Below are 8375 nucleotides of genomic sequence, written 5' to 3'. Positions count from 1 at the left end.
ACTATAAAGCTCTCACTATGAATGGAAATGCCCAAGGGTTTGTGATGGTGATTCTGGGTATGTGCATCATCAGAGGCCACCCCTTGTAAAATATACAATACAATAAAATTTTATTAGTACAAACAACTAAAAAGTACATCTCTATGTATATTTTCATTTAATGACTTTAATATATATAAATACCTTCTCCTTGTCAATGGTTGGTAGCACAACCTCCTCACACTGTCCCCCACTAACATGTGAAACAGGTACAAGAGAAAAAGAAGATGATAAATCATGTAAAATATAATATCAAATAGGAAATTAATGAGAAATAAAATAATAAATATTATAGAGATCCCGAGGCCAAATGAAATGGTTGAAAGTGTGACATCATTCAAGTCTCTCATCTCCTCCTTTGTCATTAGTTATACATAAATGAATCACATAATATACATAAGTATGAAGTTGCCAATTTTTTTTAAAATATAAATATTTATTTTGAATTAATAATGCTATGATGAATAAAATGTATAGACTTGATGTAAAAGAAGAAGTTCATGTCAAGCTACCCGCCCCTCCTTGTCACTCATTGGAGTTGCGTGTTTCTCTACAGGAATGTCTATTGTGTCATCTTCCCCAATAGCAAACTGAAACTTAGAACCCATAATGGGACCCAAAAAAAGATTCTTTCACATAATGCAAGTATGTAATACACAAACATGTGAAGAGCTGCTAGATGTAATAGTGCTAGTATCATCAACATGAGGAACCAACAATGACTTAGTTTGGGTGACTAGTAGATTGTTCAAATGATAAATGACTCTAATAGATGTTGCACTACCCTCAATGATGATATCAATATGCTACACTCAAGGTGGGGCATGGATATCAGGGGGAGGAAAAATATGGTGGCTTTCTTTCACTTTTCCCTGGGTCTATCTTGTAGAGTTGCACCTCCTATGCCCATATTCGGCTTCATACTCTAATAATTAACTTTAAGACCTTTGGTAAACTCAACATATAACTTTTTCAAGAAATATATGGGCACCACCAAATTATTGTGTGGTGGTTTGTCAAAAACCATCCACCAACAAACCCAAAAAAGAGTTCTAATTGCCTCATTAGTGCACCATTTGATTGACAATTTTGGTTTTTTTGGTTCAACTATTTTACCAATTTTGGGGTCAGAAATGTTAGGATTAAACCCCAGAAAGAAATAACAATTACATGCCAATATAAAAAATGTCAAAAAATAGTTAATCGCACAGAAGAGAACACAAGACACCAAAATTTAATGTGGTTCACCCAATCCCTCAGCTTTATCCACCAAACATCAAGTCCAATATTATTATGATCTAGTAATTACAACTTGATTAAATTCCATAATCCCTTACAACTCAATACCACCACAAGAAACAATTATCACATCACACACTAACCCTAAGCTCTTTTATGCAAGTATTTTTACTGCTTTAGGGTTATAATTAATTACAACATGTCAGCCAAGAATTCTCAATAAAATAGGGCCCAAAGAATTATGAAGTATGTAAAGTACTTCCTTGATCAGTCACCACAAACTAACAAGAAAATAGGTCAGCTAATTCATTTTTACTAATATTAAGGGCCATAACCCCATCATAATCCAAGCGATCATCAAATTGGTAGTGCATCTCATCACACCAATGAAGAGTTGCATCATGTTTCTTGGTAAAGGGTATGAATATTACCCACAATAGTATTAAGGGTGGCTAGCATGAGAGATAAACTATGGATATTGTTATATTTTTTTTGCAAAACCCTCAACTTGTTTAGACTTTCTTCAATTAGGTCTTGAATTTGGGAAGGTTTTGAGGGGGTAGTGGTGGTTTTGGTTTATTTTGAGGATCATCGTTTGGCAAGATATTGTTTAGAGGTTGGTTAGGGTCTTCATGCCTGTTTATAATGAAAATAACCATAGAATTTTATAAATTAGAGTAAAAGACTTTTATTTTCATTCCAAAAATCTAAATAAATTTTTCTTAAAAATCAAATCAATTGTAAAACAATAAAAATTGAACCCACTTGTGGTTGGATGCAAGGTGGAGTGATAAAATGGAAAGATATTTTTGTATACCCAATTTTTTATCCTATACCCAATAACAAAGGTCATTGCTATTGAAGGAATACGACAAATTAGCACTCAATATTTTTAAATACCTATGCACATGTTTTGGGTATCCGATATACCAGATAGTCGATATGCCTAGGTAGTTTTTTTTTTGCATTGGTATTAGGATAGGGAGAAAAAAGTCAGAGTGAATTTAAATTTTTTTTGGGATATTTTTTGACTAGTTTTCATCACATCACTAATTTTTGGCCCACCATGATCCTGCACATACCCAGCTTTATGAACTTTCTTCTATCATTGGCCATGTAATGTGATCACTCATTATCAATAACCCACTCATTATTATGTTATATGTGTGAGACCGATTCCTTTTCACCTTTTGATGTATCTTCTTCTATTGCAACTAATACTATTTCTTCTTCATTATTTTCAAACTCTTCATTGGGTATACCTTCATTCAGTACAACATAACATTGTTTCTTTCCTTTTTCCTTGAATATTTTTATCTTTTCCTTCTTCTTGAACCATTAGGGAACCTAGAATTAACATTCCCTATCTTGTTGCATGAGAAATACTTTAATGGTAACTTGCAGTCTTTGTACTTACCACTATCTCTAGCCAATATGTTTGCAAGTAATGCTTCAAGTTCTTTCTTTCTTTCTTCAGTCAAAATAGAATACCTTCATTCACTACAACATAACATTGTTTCTTTCCTTTTTCCTTGAATATTTTTATCTTTTCCTTCTTCTTGAACCATTACGACACCTAGAATTAACATTCCCTATCTTGTTGCATGAGAAACACTTTAATGGTAACTTGAAGTCTTTGTACTTACCACTATCTCTAGCCAATATGTTTGCAAGTAATTCTTCAAGTTCTTTCTTTCTTTCTTCATTCAAAATAGATTCAAAATCCCTATAATAACTTGTCATACTGGCTAATTCATAACTTCTCTCTCTTTCCCTCTTTACCAGAGTCATAGATGAAGATGCCTTGAAAGAGGATTTAACTCTAGGAATACCATTATCATAGTTACTCAATTCAAAGGAAGTAATCTTACCGATCAATCCATCAATAGAACCATTATGAATTTTTCTCAAATCATGAATAGATGAACCCCTAATTTCATTAACTAGTAATAAGGTTCTGAATATTTTACCTACCACATCCTCTTCTTCAATGTTACCACTAGCACTTTTGATAGCACCTACTACTTCCTTGATCCTTTGACCATATTGAACAATGTTCTCTCCTTCCACTATTTTCTTGCCATCATATTTTCCCTTTAGACTATCTACCCTAGCTTTTTACACATGTTTGTCTCCACCATATCTTAGCTTCAAATTTCCCAAAACCTCATAAGTAGCATCTAGCCCATGTATATCAATATATTCATTGTAAGATTAGATTACTTACTATAACTTCCAATGCTTGTATATTCTCTTGTTGCTCCTTAAACTAATTTACAATAAGAGTCCCAACAGGAACTACATTTTTAGTTTTAATATGATTCCAAAACTATGGCCATGTGCCTTTTAGATAAATCTCCATTTGACCCCTCCATATGGTGTATCTCTCTTGTGAACTTAGTCCACCTTCCTTATTCATCATTGAATATTTTCCCCAAGTTGTTAATCTTCTCACAATGATGACCAATTCTCTAATACAATTTATTCCAAATACTTTTTCAATCTGCACATAATGATCTTCTAGTTATGAGATATGCTTTTTGCTACTTGAAGTATATTGTGATTGTAACAACAATCTCATAGCTCAGTCAAGATAATTCAGACTGAGCTAAAATACTTGAATTCACACTGATTAAATAGACCAATCAAATTATTCTTTATATATCACTATCTATTATTCCAGTTTCTCTGTCAACCTTCAACATGGAAAAATGTAGGATTCAGTGTCAAAGGGCATCATCCAAAATAGAACCACATCAACCCTAATGTAGCAGTAGTTCTCCCATGTCAACTTAAACACCACAAAAAACATATGATGTTTTTGTTACTTCAAGCAAGTAATCTATTCAGAAATCATTTTGTTAGAAAAATGCAATTAAAAAATGAATACCCAATGATGAAAGGAAATATTTTTCAGCACATTCCTAATTTTTTTGATATCCTTTTTGCATTTTATAGCGTAAGACAATGGGAAGATTATTGACCTCCAACATTGTTATGGTGTCATTTCCCTTGTTAGACATCCTTCTCAAACGTAAGGCAACTACTGACAAATTGTGATTTAGGCCATTTTCCTATTTTATGGTGTCCAACAATCCTAAAAAATTAGTTGATTATGACATCAATGCTTGCAGTAGTAAACCAATCGACTTAATTAGAGAAATATAAAAATTACAACGAATACAACGATTCTTTGAAAAATTAAATTATTTTTAGCAATCATGATCACAAAAAAAATATTTAAAATATAAAACTATACTTGTTATATATAGAGAATTTACAAAGGATAAAATATTACAATTTACATTAATTATTAACTTCAAAGTAATATAAAACAAGAGCTCTATAGAGCTATAGCCCTGCCTTTTGGCAATAAAGGAGAATACAATTCATTTACATCGTTGTTTGAAGAGAATTCGCTCAAGAAAATTATTTATATAGTAAAAATAAAGGTAATAATTATATATTGAATATTGAACATTATGTCTAATAAATATTCACCATTGTCCCTATGAACATCTTAATTGTTTCATAATAGATCTCTATGTTTTATAAAACTAATTTTTTTATATAAAATATTGAAAAAGTTCTAATATTATTATTAAAAATTGAATGTCGTGAACTACAACTTTATAAAAATTTCAAGTATAAATTATTTCATTTAATTTCTTCAAAAGTGAAGCCAACATATACATATACATATACATATATATATATATATATATATATATATATATATAGTTCTCAAAAATGTTTTTTAAACCTAAAATTATTCTATCAAATTAGTAAACTATAATGTATGGTAATTCAGTAGCCCATCCTTGGAATGATTAAGGAAGCCTTAGGACTTGTTCAACTTTTGACCATTATGAGATTGTGATCATGATATATTACCACTCCAAACTACATCTGATAATAAGATTCTACATATTTAGTTAGTCAGAAATAAAGAAACACCTTTTTGAAGTGCACAGATGTTGCATCCACAGAGAGTCCATTCACGAATAGAGGTTACATGTGTCTAGAATGAAACTCATAGTCCACGAAGATTACATGAACAATAGTGACATTAATAGGGCAGTGAAGAATCCTAATGGAAGAATATGAAGAAAATTAAGGTATAAAATTGAAAATTGACTATTGAGCAACTAGTAGAATCATTACTTTATATATTGCAATCAACATACAAGAAGGAGAAAATATCACGGGCCCTAATGCATTGTGGAATGAAAATGTATCACGAGTATTTATCATTGAAGGCTATGCATTCATTCATGCTTTGTGGACAGTCTAGGGAACTTCAAAACAAGATACTATGCAAGGGAACAAATCACGAGTACCAATGTTAGCAAGTATTATAATACACTTGGCTATGCATTTCAAGCCAACTGAAGATTGACCCAAAACAATGGAAGTAGTACGAGAGGAATGGAATAGAAGAGTGAGTCAATCATTTTGGTATCAAGACCAAATTTCATATATTTTTTCAAGGAAGAAAATAGATACACCATGACCTAATATATGTATTCTATGGGAAAAGAATAGAACATGCACAAGTTTATGTGGATAGACAATATTGTCTTTAGGAATCAACAACACCCATTTACAAAAATAAGAAAGTCACATCCAATAGTCATGGTAATAGGTTAAGTTGACAACAAATGCTACAATCTCAAATGATTAATATATTTTCTAAATGATCCTCATAATTATATGGTCTATAGTTAGTAGCAACCTTATTAATGAATCCTTAGAAGTGTAATTGAGAGAAATCCAGTTGAACTATGGTAGAATTTTGAACATTACAAAAACTAAATAAACATTTATGAAGACATTGCTATTGAAAAAATTCTAATGATGAAATTATACACATACTATTAAACTATTTGATATAATGTCCTTGTATTGAATTTGGAAAAGAGTAAAATTTTTAGACACAATTTGAGAATGTATTGTTAATCCTAATAGGGGATTGCATGAATTTTCCTTAGGGAAAAATTCACCCAAGACCAAGGAACTCAAGCACAGGTACAACAGTAGACCAAAAGAGTATGATTAGAATGGTGATATAATATTCATTCAATGTATGAATGTACACTAGGAGTGCTTGTATATGAAGGCCTTTGGAATGCTTCTAGAATACATAGGAATTAGCAACATGATAATTCATACAACTAGGCACATGTCCACTAGATATAGGCTATCCTCGATTAAGCACAAGAGTAAGTGCGATGATGAGGGGATAAGCCTACAAAGGTGTAGCATGTGAAATAATGTTGTATACAACATGTGCTAAATTAGAAGTGTGAATAACTATGTTGTCTACATGAAAACTTAGTTTTAATTATGCAAACTCCAGTGTTGTAGTCACCATGCACTGAATTAGAGTTGCTTACTCCAATGTTGTCAACATGACAACTCATAAGAGTACACAAAATCCTAAGTGTCTCACCTAAGAAATAATAAAATAATGCATAATAGTAATGCATTAACCTATTAAGTAAAGTGTAATAAGTAAATACTTATTTACACCAACACCCCCCCTTAAGTGAAACTTAGGGGAATGCAGTTAAGCTTACAAAGCTAGGATTAAATGTATGATGGGTCTTTGATACTAGGCCATGCTAGGTATAATAAAATGCAATCTCTGATAAAGTGGAAAAAGAGGGAAAACCTCATGGGAAAAACCCTCCCCCAAAAAGAGAGATGAAAATACAAGATGCATGGATGGATGAAGTAATCAAGACCCCCCCATTATGACATACATCAAGTATATACAATAGAGAAATATGAGAAGAACATAATCCCAAAAGAGGAAAGGGTCCCCCAATAAAAGAGAAGAAGAAGAGAGACCAGGTTGTCCCCCCCCTGATGAAGTGTGTCAATTAGTGATAGTTGCTCTGATGCAAAAGCTGATCCAGGACTGCTAAATAATGTTCCTCCCCTTTGGAAGAAACAATATCATATGTACAAATGAGGTACTTACCCTATGTGTAGAAAGAATTTGGATGATCAATGATGCCTCTGAAACTTGCTCAACTATCCCTGTGTTGATATTGATTGTCACCCCTTCCAATGCTACTGAAAAGAACAATGTCGTATCTAGCAAGGATGTATGTATAACCTATCCTAAATAATCTACTATCTCCTCAACTGATAAAGAGGCCTCCTACAACTATTGTACATAAGGATCCACAATCATATCAACCTGTGAAGATCAATCATGTAGAGAATGGACATGAGGGTCAGAGTGAGCCTTGCAACAACTGAAGAAGGATCTTCTCCATAAAAGAGAAGATGTATATCATCAATGATGTCTCCCAAATATGCTATGTGTGACTCCACAAAAAAACTTGAAATGTCTATCAAAAGGTCATCCATTGATGTTGGAGCTAGAAGACAAGGTGTTCCCTATTGTGCTTGACCTATCACTGTGGCAATATATGCATGTGGAATATGCTAATGTTGTGACCTCTCCCTACATCTATCAATAGGATCCTACATATCTGAGTATGTTGAACCACTATCACTAGTGTCACTATTAGTTTCCACAATGTATGAAGTGTGGATAGTATTAGACGATAAGCTTGGTCAACTTTCCTCAAAGTGTACATTCCTCTCTATGAAAATCTCATGTGTCTCAATATCCATAAGTAAGTATTCCTTAACATTGTCTTCATATCCGATGAAAGTTCAAGGCCAAGGTGGTGGTGCCTTGCATCCCCTGGAAGATATGTTTGCCCATGTTGGACAACTAAAGACTCTAAAGTGACTCACAACTAGTTTTCTACAACACCATGCTTGAAAATGAGTCTTTCCATCTAAGGAATTATGAGATCTACTCAGTATGTGATTGGAATTAGTTTAGCTTTGACTTCAAGAAATGGATCAAGAGACTTGGCTTGTATCATGCAACTTGCCATTGACTTAAGAGTTTATCCTAATTGTTGCAACATCTATCTTGTGTGGACTGAATGCTAGTGGATTCTAAAGATCAATACCCTCAAGTTTGCAAAATTCTTTAAGTCTTTTTTTTTCATATCTTCTTTCATTGTCTATCCTTATAACTTTGATGGCTTTCCTGGATTGTTGTTCAA

The sequence above is a fragment of the Cupressus sempervirens genome, chromosome 5 (genome assembly GCF_028749045.1).
Source record: "Cupressus sempervirens isolate cs-2001-9-10 chromosome 5, ASM2874904v1, whole genome shotgun sequence".
In the NCBI taxonomy this organism is placed as follows: Eukaryota; Viridiplantae; Streptophyta; class Pinopsida; order Cupressales; family Cupressaceae; genus Cupressus; species Cupressus sempervirens.
The sequence above is the reverse complement of the archived record's forward strand: the minus strand, read 5'-3'. Positions refer to the sequence as shown.